This window comes from Salvelinus namaycush, chromosome 22 (genome assembly GCF_016432855.1).
Source record: "Salvelinus namaycush isolate Seneca chromosome 22, SaNama_1.0, whole genome shotgun sequence".
Classification (NCBI taxonomy): domain Eukaryota; kingdom Metazoa; phylum Chordata; class Actinopteri; order Salmoniformes; family Salmonidae; genus Salvelinus; species Salvelinus namaycush.
The window spans coordinates 22,448,223-22,459,998 of record NC_052328.1 but is presented as its reverse complement, the minus strand read 5'-3'; the positions used below and the strand labels follow the sequence as shown (position 1 = coordinate 22,459,998).

The following is an 11,776-nucleotide window of genomic DNA, read 5'->3' as shown; positions in this document are numbered from 1 at the left end:
AGAGTTCAGTTTACTCCTTAATGAGAGACCCAGTCTCTTTACGACTGTATTACAGTAGATAAATATGTGTTGGAACAGGACAAGTGCTGTTTAAAGTGAGGGTATCCTATTACTTCACTATGATTTCCCACAATGCTGACTTCTAAAGAGCAGAGGTTCTGTGAATGGAGAACCAGATGAGAGAGGATATAATAACAATGTAGAAAATTGCAGTTAAATTGTTTTTGAAAGCAAGTTACATTTAATTTGAAATAAGATAATTGTCTCTGAGTTTTTCAAAGGAAGCCAGCCAGCTTAAAAGCTTGACTAATCAAAAAACATATTTGTTCAGGTTAATTGAACTGTCGGTGGTGCTGCTCAAATGAGGTAAACAACTCCAAGGACAAACACTCCCAAACTCCATTTGTCACATACAGGCACAGGATGTTGGTGGCACCTTAATTGGGGAGGACAGGCTTGTGGTAATGGCTGGAGCAGAACCAGTGGAATGGTATCAAATACATCAAACACATGTTTACCATGTGTTTGATGCCATTCCATTTGCTCCGTTCCAGCCATTTTATGAGCCGTCCTCCCCTCAGCAGCCTCCACTGGTCACAGGCAATATCAAGTAGGCCACTGAAGAAAACAACGTTGGAAACGGCTAAATGAAGAAGCTTTGTGCTACAAGCTGCCAACAGCACCTGACTTCTAATTAACCTGCCTACACCTGAGCTTGTTGGACATTTTGATCTGAATGTTTGAGACACCTTTGCTTTGACATACATGCAGCAAACATCCGAGTAGGGAGCAGAGTTGTGTTGCATTACTAATCTGTAAAACTGGATAGGTTTAACAGGCTTTGGTAATGGGATTAAATTGTTGTGAGGCAGGGGTTTACTGAGGAGGGAGAGTGGTTCGAGGGAAGTAGAAATGTGCAAATCTTGAGGGGTCCTCTGTTGAATGAACACACGGAAATGGCAGGAAGCTATTGGCTGAAATAAGAAAAGCACAGTGAGGGAGAGGGTTTATCTACAATGCTGTCAGGTCAAAATGTGGGGATAGTTCACAGTGCAAAAAGTTTTGCAGTGTGTGTGTGGGGATAGTTTTTTTTGTCAAGAATTGTTTTAGAAATATGATTTTGGATTAACATCTTGATGCATTTTTAAAAATAATTTGTCAAAATGACTATAATAATAATAATAATAATAAACAAGCAATATCATTAGAAAGGATTCATTCAATAATTTGCAAATGATATATATAGAGAAGTGAACACTAATGCATAGTTAATACGGATGTAATTACACATGCAATGTCATTTAGACATTCTCTATAACAAATCCTCTCAATCTTTGTCTAGCTGGACTGAGAATGGTCTGAGAATTACAGAGATTTCCCTGGTGTTGTGCAGGAAATCTCCATATTACAACATTTCCCATGTAGCGTTTGAATATCTTAATTAGTGTGGCATTGAGAATCTGTCTGATAATTACAGGCTGATTAAAGGCATAGGCCAAGCACTCAACATGATGTACACACTCAAATGAACCGTCCCCATTCACCCTGATAAAAAGGATGCTGTTATTTGATTACAGCTAATTAAATGATTCACTGACTGACACAGTCTTCACGCCTTTTGACATGTTTTCCATGTGCTGTGTGTTCGTGATGGATCAACCCATCCTTGTAATGTTTTTCTTTGTATATTCCCCTCAGGTTGTATATTCATCTAGCTATTTCACTAAACATAAGGTCATATTATCCTACACACAACCCACAGGTGATTTTGCATACACTACTTATTCATCACCTAAAAATGAAAGAGTGGACTTGTGAAAAACAAGTGTGTGTGATGTGGAGTAGGAGCCAGTGTTTTATCCTGCCTGGAGACAACAAGCCAGACCAATCGGCTCTCCAATTGGGACATGAGGCAGCAGCTTGGACAAGACTACAGCTAACAAGCCCCACCACTACTCTGTGCAGTACACACACATGCACACACGGACACACACACCTTCCGTGAGAGGCTAGAAATGTTACTGCCATATAGAGGTTAACTAGGGAGTTCTTATCTCGACTTGGCAAACTCCCTCCATGATGGGGACATTTGCAGGACATCTTATCCTCTGGTCCTCTGTAGGAATGAGATAGCTGGTACCTTTATCACCACAGCCTCTGGAAAGCTTAGGCACACGGTAACAAGGATCTTTGGGTTGGCAGGGAATGCAGACTGACTGCCATGTCCTACAGAGAGTAGAGAGATAGACAGATCAGTTGGACCACGTAGCACTGCTGTTAAATTACATTTCTCTCTCTGCCTCTGAGTGGAGTGGGCTCTTTCTCATTTCAGCCTAAGATGAGAACTGTTTTTGTCTGGAGGTTGAGACTGTAATGAACCAGCCTGAGCAGAAATAAACACACATCTTAATGTGAGATCATTGCATCAGTTCAAATTTGTTTCATTAGAGAGGGTGAGGGTGGGAAAGAAAGAGAGAGCGATAGAGAGAATTTATAAAAAGGGCAGGGAAGGACACAAAAAGAGGGTGAGGCTGCAAAAGAGGTGGGAGAGAGGAGGAGGGGGTATTTTGCGATTAGTTATCTTGGAACCAGAGTAAACAGAAAACATTCGTAGGATGTTGTGTGAATTTGCCGAGCCATCTCCATGACAACTCTATTTTCCAGTCGCATCTTTAATGAATAGGTAATGGAAGAAATGCAAAGCACAAAACTTCATTACTGCAACGGTCATCTGCAATAAAAGGGAATTACAGAGGCTGTCATTTGCCGAAATTGGCTTGCTGAATATTCGTCTGGTACAACATGAGGGTAAACTTGTGTTTAGGGGGACTGGGAGAAGGGCAGTATTGGAGCTCTTTGTTAATAATGTAGATGAGGGTACCTCTGAATAGGCAGCTAGTCCAGGTGGTGGTGGAGATAGTAGTATGAGGAAACAGTGTAGCTTTTTCCAGACAACAGCCATTCACTAAGACTACGCAAATTGAATCCTTGATGAAACAGACTACAGACAATATCAGCTGTTATTGAAATGTTTGACCAAGAATACTTTTTGTTGCAACATGTCTCTCTTTTTTCTATCCACATGGGCCTATTTGTTTTTATGGGAAAAACTTGACAATTTTATGCTTTGTGTTCCAAGGACATCATCCAATCATATTCTTACTAAAAGGACCTTTGTTATGCTGAACTGTTGACCCAAACATGCATGTTTCATTTTGTTGCCACCTTGCACTTTGCTCCCTCAAGGCTGACCTATATTATCATGCTAATGTAACTTAGGGAGGATCACAAAAATTATTTTATTTTATATTTACAGATCAAAATCGGAGGGAAGTAGAGGATGAGGGAAAGTGCCTTACAATAACATGAAGGCCACCTTCGTTTGCTTTAGCACCTTCATGCAGGGAGGGATACAGAGAACTTTGGTTGTCTGGCAATCTTCCGGTCCTTATCAAAGCCTTTTCTCTCCAGCAGGTGCAGAACCTCTCAACTCGTCACATCAAAGAGACACACCTGCAAATAAATAACAGCAAACAGACACGGTGGATCGAGGCTAGGGCCTCCAGCAACAAAGAGGTACGATTCATTTCAAAGTGTCTAATTTAATATTCATCAAGGTACGCTTTGGTGGTTGAAAGCTTGTTTACTGAATTGTGTCTTTTGTCTGTGAGAGACAGTGATTGGAAGTCTGATATGCCAGCTGGCATCTGTTTGCACTTGTTGGTCCATATTTACACATCACAGTGTGAACACAAACACGCACAAACAAATACACAGTAACACTCGCGCGTGTATACATACACACGCACATACACAAATGCATACAAACATGGTATGGATGCACCACATAGGGCTTGTTCGACATTGCAGCCGACAGACTGCCTGATCTGCAGATCACCTTGCATCATAAATAACTGCTCATTATTATTAGTAGATCAGTAAGTCAGTCACCATTTACCCACAATGCATAATGGATTTGATCCTCTCGAACAGGTCTTTTGAGTATGGGTTCTTTCACTTATCATGGTTATGATGGGAGAATGGGTTTTGCTGTGTTTTGTAGAGTTAGGGTGGGTGGGGGGGCTGTTCTTGACCTCTCTGTGAACTGAATAAATTAGGACGCTGTTGCCACAGAGATTTAAAATAGGTCCCTACGTTGGGACAGAGGGTGGGTGGAGTGGGCAGAGGAAACAGAAACAAAGCTACCTACAAATATACAGACAGAGAAAGGGGTCAAGTCGTCTGTAATTGAGTTCATGGTTCTCAATGTGTTCCCCTGTGAGTTCTTCCTCCTCTATGAAGAGAGTGTGTGTGTGTGTGTGTGTTTATTGCTTTTCTATTATTTCTCTATTTTCTTTCTCTCTGATTGGTTGGGAAGGGCCTGTTGTTTACAAATACAATTTGATTTGATGTTGAGCTGCTTGAGGCTGGGGTGTGGTGCACAGTCAATGAATGGAACAGGCATGTTGTGGTAAGGCCAAGACCAGCACTATAGCCTCACTATCCAGCAGGTGCAGGCAGAAAATACAGTCCAAAGTAACTCACAGACAGATGGACAGACTGACCGCCAGACAGAGAGGTGCAGGTGTTACTTTGTAAGCAGCACCTGCTTCTCAATACGGCTAAAGGCTCCTCTTCATGCATACTGTACAATTCTCTCCCCGAGCATTAATACAGTCACACAATCTACCGGTTCATAACTTTCATCAATCAAAGGCCACAGAAACCCTGATACCACCTCCACTCTTCTTCCCTTATCCAAATTCAGTTCAACTGCCTCTGTAAGATAAGATATGTGATGGTGATTTGATGGTGCCTATGAATTGCGATTCCAGGTGGATACATCTTTGCCTTTCCTTACATTACTGTATCGTTGAGTTATATTTTTAGCAAGTCTCCCATAGGGTGGAAGATAAAAGATAAGAGGATGATCTTAGATAGAAGACAGATGACTATCTAACTCTTTCTCTACTCCTGTGGTTACTGAACACATGTTCTGTCAATCCACCGTCTCCAGCCGCAAACCTACTAACTGTGAGAGAATGGATGGTTCAAAAGGTCAGCTCATTGTCTAATTCATCTCTTCTATAAATACTGCATGATCTAACAGTGAAGTAAAGGTCAGGCAAGATAGAGACCCTGGAGAGAAAGAAAAAAATGAAAAACAATCTCCCTGTAGAGTGCTCATTGAAAGAGAGCAGCTGCTCCCCAGCCCACCTCTCGCTCTCTCTCTTTGCCCGCATAGAGAATATATAGACATCCCAAGCAGGTGTCCTCCTTGCCTTACACCCGACCCTCCCTCCTCTCTCTCCTCTCCCCAGTACAGTTGGCCATGTCCTCTTTAAGTGGTTACAGTGAAACAGATTGCTGCTGAGGGGTATCTGCCAGCCTTTGGGACATGTTGTAGCATGTCTAATAGACATCATCAAGCTCCCTTCCATGCAGATGCTCTAATTTGCCTGTCTCTGACATGAAGTACAAACCCGATTTCTTTCCCTTTTTTCTTTCCCAAGACTGGGCCCGACAGGTGACGTATTTCTTGATGAGGTCATGCACAACATAACAGATAACTACTGTACCTGTCAGACCATAACCATTACTCATACAGAGCTGCCATCTGCTGGAGATATTGTGAATTTAGCCGCGAAACCCTCTGTAGTAGTGACGGCCATTCCGGCTCTTTCAGTGAGCCGGCTCTTTTGGCTCCCAAATGGCTCTTTAAAAAATATATGTTTTGTATTTTTTTCAAGTTAAACAGTTTGTGATTCTTTGACTAAGATTGGTGTTAAAACAATTCTAATTAAATTATTAAATGAAATCATACTCTACCTTAACCACAATGTATTTAAAAATGCATTGGTTTGTTATGAAAAAGAATGCTATTAAACATGTGCATTTAAAGTATAACTTTTTAAATGTATATAAACAAAGTGCATATAAATGTAACAACTCAAAACGAATACAATCTGAACAACATAATAATAGAATATTGCACCATCAAAGAAAAATAAATAACAACGTGTAAAACTGTAGTATCCCATTTAAAACATTAAACTGGTCCCTCTTTTCTCTCTCTTCTTTATTGCCATGTTATAACCAGCAGCACACAGCAATGCTGACCATATTTTGCTTTTATGAGAGATTTGCATTCAGAAATGCAAGCTGCATGCGGTTTCTTCTCTCAGTAATTATTTGTCCCGTTTTCGAGAAGACCCTCTGAGAGAACGGATGTGGCCATTATGCAGAGTCTCCCTGTTCTGACTTTAGTTAGCCGTGGGTAGACAGAGGCCTTGTTCTTCCACCAGCTCAGAGGGGCTCCTCCAAATAGGATCGAAGCTCCATTATGGCATATGCTGAGGGATTCCTTCGATCTGCATCCCCAGTTGCTCTCTCGTCAAACAGCATCCAAACAGCAGACGTTTGTGGCACTACTGCTGGTGCTTCTAATCCATCTGATCCCTCTTCTTCCTGTTGCCCTGGCACCTGAGCCAGCTGACTGCTGGGGATGTCCCTCCCTGCTGCTGAGGTTATTCTTTGAAGAGCCTCAGCAATCGCTCTGGCATCACTGAAGGCTAACTTCTTAAACCTGGGGTCAAGTGCAGCGGTTTCTGATAGCACGGAATTATATTCCATTCTGTGGATTCTGTCCATTGATGAACATAGGGTGTCCATCAACTTTGTCACATGTCCTGTGGTTACATTTGCTTCTCTCTGGCGGCTGGCTGTGATTCGCTGCAGACCATTACACAGGAGTATCATTTTTGAGGCTGTCACATAGCTGAAAAGAGAGAACAGTAACTTATTAGTTCAGGTTCATGTTTTGTCTACTGATACTACATTCTCATGTACTGCTCATATACATATATAATACTGGATTAAATAATGATGTAGTAATAACTGCTTACTGTACCTCTCTCCACTGATCTCCACAGTGACCTGCTCAAAGGGTTCCAGGACTCTGCACACCTCCTCCACCACCTCCCATTCCTCTTGGGTCACAGCATCAACAGGTGCATTGACAATGGCCAGGGTAGAGATGATGGCATCCTATGACTCAAAAAACCACTTCAACATATAAAATGTTGAATTCCACCTTGTAGTGCAGTCTTGTTTAGGCCTCAGCTCAGGCATCCCCATCTGGCGTTGTGTAGACTTAAGTTTTTCAGTGTAACGGATGTGAAATGGCTAGCTAGTTAGCAGGTACGCGCTACTAGCGTTTCAATCAGTTACGTCACTTGCTCTGAAACCTAGAAGTAGTGTTGCCCCTTGCTCTGCAAGGGCCGCGGCCTTTGTGGAGCGATGGGTAACGATGCTTCGTGGGCGACTGTTGTTGATGTGTGCAGAGGGTCCCTGGTTCGCGTCGGGGCGAGGGGACGTACTAAAGTTATACTGTTACATCAGCACCTTCTGTGCTCATGTGGAAGTATTCCACAGCTGCTTTTACTTTGGCCACAGTGGGCTTCATCACCTTCAGAGCATCTCTTACAATCAGGTTGATTGTGTGGGCAAGACATGGATGATGGGTCCATTTTAAAATTTTCATGGCTTTGGTTATGTTAGCTGCATTGTCGCTAACACAACAGACCACTTTTCCATCTACTTGCCATTCTCTGGCCACTCTCAACAGTTCCTCTGCTAAGTTCTCTGAGGTGTGTCTGTCGCTGAACTCAAAGCAGTCCAGAAGACAGCTAGACATCGAAAAATCTTCAATGAAGTGACATGTAACCGACATGTAAGAAGTGGTTACCCTTGATGTCCAGCAGTCAGTGTTAAGGCAAACTGCAGTCGCTTTTTGGACTCTTTCCCGCACTGAAGCCTGTGTGCTCTCGTACAGTTGTGAAATAAGTGATTTTGAAAGGGTTTTCCTGCTTGGAGTTGTGTACATTGGATTTAGACTATTGCTATAATTTCTAAAACCTGTCCTCCACTATCGAAAATGTATGTAAATCGGTGGCAATCATTTTAGCCAATGCGATATCAATTTGGCCTTGTTTTGCTACAGACATAGACTTTGGCATACTGGTCCATAGAAGACTGCGTTGCTGTGGGTCGCGGAGTAGGCCTACTTGACTTGACGTGTGGAGGTGCTGGCTCCACCACTATCACTAGCAGGCACACTAGTTTCTCGAAGCTCCGCTACAACTAGCTTCACAGTTGGGTGCACAGTTCGCATATGGAGGTGTAGGTTGTGCGTAGAACCGGCTTTATATGAGATTTTGTTTTGGCAAATTCTACACTGTGCTCTAACATTGCCTACATTATTAAAATACATCCAAATGCTACTTACTGTGCTCCCGACTCATTTTCCAGCTGTTTTCACAGCTGTCCTTCCTCTCTCCTCGGCTGCTAAGTGTGTGGCTGTGAGTGAGTTGGCTCGGCCCTCCCTCACGCATCTTTGGTTCATTGGTTGACACTGCGTGTCTGATTGACAGGAACAACAGGTGAGGCTGTTCGTCTGAACAGACAGTCAGAACGAATGTGTGTGCTTGAGCATTTAGGCTTATATTATTTTATTTGTTAATTATATTTATTTAAATCTTTTGATCATTCATATCTTATTTTTTTTTTTAAATGTATTTATAGATTCGGCTCTTCTGATATGCGAGCCGGCTCCCAACGTTCAGCTACGAACGACCCATCACTACTCTGTAGGCGCAGTACGGAAGACAGAGCAATCCACATGCAGGCACGCAATCACACACACACATTGCACCTCAATCATGTTTGCTATTCAGCTGGTGTAAGTGCCTCAGATGGGATTGTGGCAGTATCAATTCGACAAAGTTCTAAATAAAAAGCTTGCATTTTATTGGTGAATCTTTTATCAGTAGAGGAATATAATGCCATGTCTACTCAGTGTCTTCTTTTGTCTTTTATACATCACATTTAATAATCTTTCTCATTTATGACGTTTCTTTTATCTACTTCATTAAATCCTATGATGAATGGTGTACTTTAGATGGCCCTTCATTACGTAATTAATCTGGATTTGATGAATTACTGAGGAACAAAAGGGTTGGGTGGTAGCCTGATCTGTATTCCAGTAAAAACACAGTTCTTAAGAGAAATGTATAGTACAATTCAACATCTCCGTATCTCAATGTTGACGTTTTTTATTTGCACTTGTAAGACTATCAAGATGTGTTGCTTTCAGATTTCCTAAAGAAGAGTATCTGGATAATATGGTGTATTCATCTAATGCCTGCTATGGTAGGAGTATCTGGAAGGCTTGGACGAGGAGGAACAGTTGGAAGCTGCCAGCACTCCAAGGGACACAGGACGGTCCTCATCATGCCTCCCGAACCACATAAAGTGCTCTCCTGCCTGGGCAGCAGCTGCCACAGTGGACCTCTCCAGATGGTTCCTGGGAAACGCCTGCTGGTGGTGCCCTCTGTGTCCTGACTGTCCTGTTAGTGTGTCTGATAGGTTGAGAAGTCTTCCCTCATCTTCCCCACGCCACTCACACTTCCAAAGATGATGTCTTTGTTTTCTTTGTAGTGGCTGCATTATCCCAATTTACTTCAATTAATTTGAAACTAGTTAGATACAGTTTAATTTAAAGGCCCAGTGCAATCAAAAACTGGAGTTTTCTTTGTTTTATATATATTTCCACACTATGAGGGAGGAATAATACTGTGAAATTGTGACATTACCAGGCAGTAAATGTGTTAATAAACCAATAACAAAGGGAGTTCCAAACCTCTCTGCCAATAACAATGTTTTCCCCTCCACTCAGACTACTACCAGACAGTCCTAGCATTTTAATTTAAAACAACCACAGTAAGGTAGGCTACTTAATTGTTACCCAGAAATGATTTGATATTGAGATAAAAACGGCTGCATTGGCCCTTCCAATTATTTAACTTGGGGAAAGGGAATACGAAAATAAAGGAATAATTAATGTTGCTAAAGATAAGTCAGGGTAAAGAATAGACAAATAAAATAATGAGAACATAAGATAATGAATAGAAAGTTATTACATTTGTCTAGCCTTTTCTGGAAACTCACTGGAAGCAAACTTCTAGAAGGAAATGGCATATCCGGGTCAAAAGTAAACAAATGTGAAGGTAGCAGCAACTAACAAGACCCAGAGTACATCGGTTGCAACATCACAACCGACATGTTCTATCAATCTAAAAATCCAACCCAAACCAGCATTCTTGTATATGTGTTTGTCTAAATCCAATTATATCAGATACTGTATTATCATGATGTTGTATTAGAAGCTACTTATCCTTCATAGCTTAATTTGGAGTTTGGCTCAATTCATAATCCTGCAAATGCAGTATTTTATTTCGTTGTTTCACCCGGAAGTTGTGAGCTCTCTCGCTACTTTGAACAGAGACATTATAAAAGCAGGATATACGAATCCCAGCATGAAATAAATGGGGGATTGTATAACGCTCCGCCCAGCAGACTTTCGACCAATCGCGTTTACGTTTTTGTGCTAATCGTCAATCTGGGAAACCTATTTTCCTCGAAAGCACGTAATGACACAAGTTTAACGATATACGATATTACAGAGGACAAATTAATCTCAAATCTTGGAAAATATTTGTAATACTGAGCTTCTTGTTCACGTAATTCATGCTCATGTTGGGTTTTTGTGCTAGCACTCAATTGACTCCTTGAATAAAAGACCGTCTTCTCGGAGTGTACCCAGAATGCGCCGCCTGGCCCATTGACGACGTACGGGTAACGTGCACAGTGTCCTGAAATATGGTCCCAATAGAGTTTCCAATCTCCTCAAAAGTATCCCTGCTCTGACGTCTAGCTTTACCAGAAAGGAAGAGGCGCCAAGATGGCGACTTGAATAGACGCTTTTTTTTTACGGAGCTCCGTACCAAACTTCAGAAAGATTGTGAAAAAAAAACAAGTTTACAGTCATTACTATTTTTATTTGTTCAAGATATAAGACCTTTCCTGATACTGGAATAATAATTGGATAATTTATTTAGGCATGTCCATGCAAAGTCGTGACAAGAAAAAGAAAGGAAGAAGTTAGCCGTTCTATTGCTAATCAACAAGAGAGAAACGTGCTTATAGACAACTGCCATAACTACGCTTGCCCTATGGATAATATCACGCTTTCGAATGCTGTTGAAGATGACGAATTCCCCTCTTTACCGGTTACTCCGTGCAAACCTCCACCCTCCAAAAAACCCAACATGAACTCTGACATCCTGGCTACCCTCTCGTTACTCATCAACTCCAGGTCTTACGCCATTGAGAAAATGGTTGGCGCGAACACCATGGTTATCGAAGGCTTGAAAAAGACTGTGGAGTATGCATGTGGTGATATGAAAACGAGAGTGGCAAAAGTTGAAAAAAGTGTGGAAAAGAATAACAATGTCTACCATAGACGTCTCACTGATCTGGAACAATACACAAGAAGATGGAACCTGAGACTACGGCTTGCCAGAGGTGGAGAATGAAGATGTGCGAGGAGAGGCTATCCGCATCTGCCAAGAAGTTATGCCTGCAGAGAAGAACAAAGTTGGTGATACCATCGACGTTGTGCATCGCCTCGGCAAGAAGCAACAGCAAAACGATTCAAGACCAAGGGGTATCATCATCCTCTTCACTGCCAGATTCTACAGGGATGCTGTTTGGAAAGCTGCTAGGAAGAACGCCTTCCTTCAGAGCCATGGTATGCGTTTCGCCGAGCATCTCAGCCCAGAGGACATAGAAAGAAGGAACAAGTTGTGGCCAACGATCAAGATAGCACGAAATGAGGGAAAGGCTGCTTACTTCGTCGGAGGACGAGGCTTCATCA

General features: G+C 42.0%; 1 long non-coding RNA gene across 1 annotated transcript; it reads right to left on the bottom strand.

Moving 5' to 3' along the window:
• Positions 1 to 1,364: 1,364 nt before the first annotated feature.
• On the bottom strand, positions 1,365 to 8,334 carry LOC120017937. The gene is made up of 3 exons (XR_005472163.1): positions 8,288 to 8,334; positions 3,360 to 3,513; positions 1,365 to 2,226 (listed from the first exon to the last, which is right to left on the bottom strand). It is a non-coding gene; the product is annotated as an uncharacterized LOC120017937 (long non-coding RNA).
• Between the last annotated feature and the right edge of the window lie 3,442 nt (positions 8,335 to 11,776).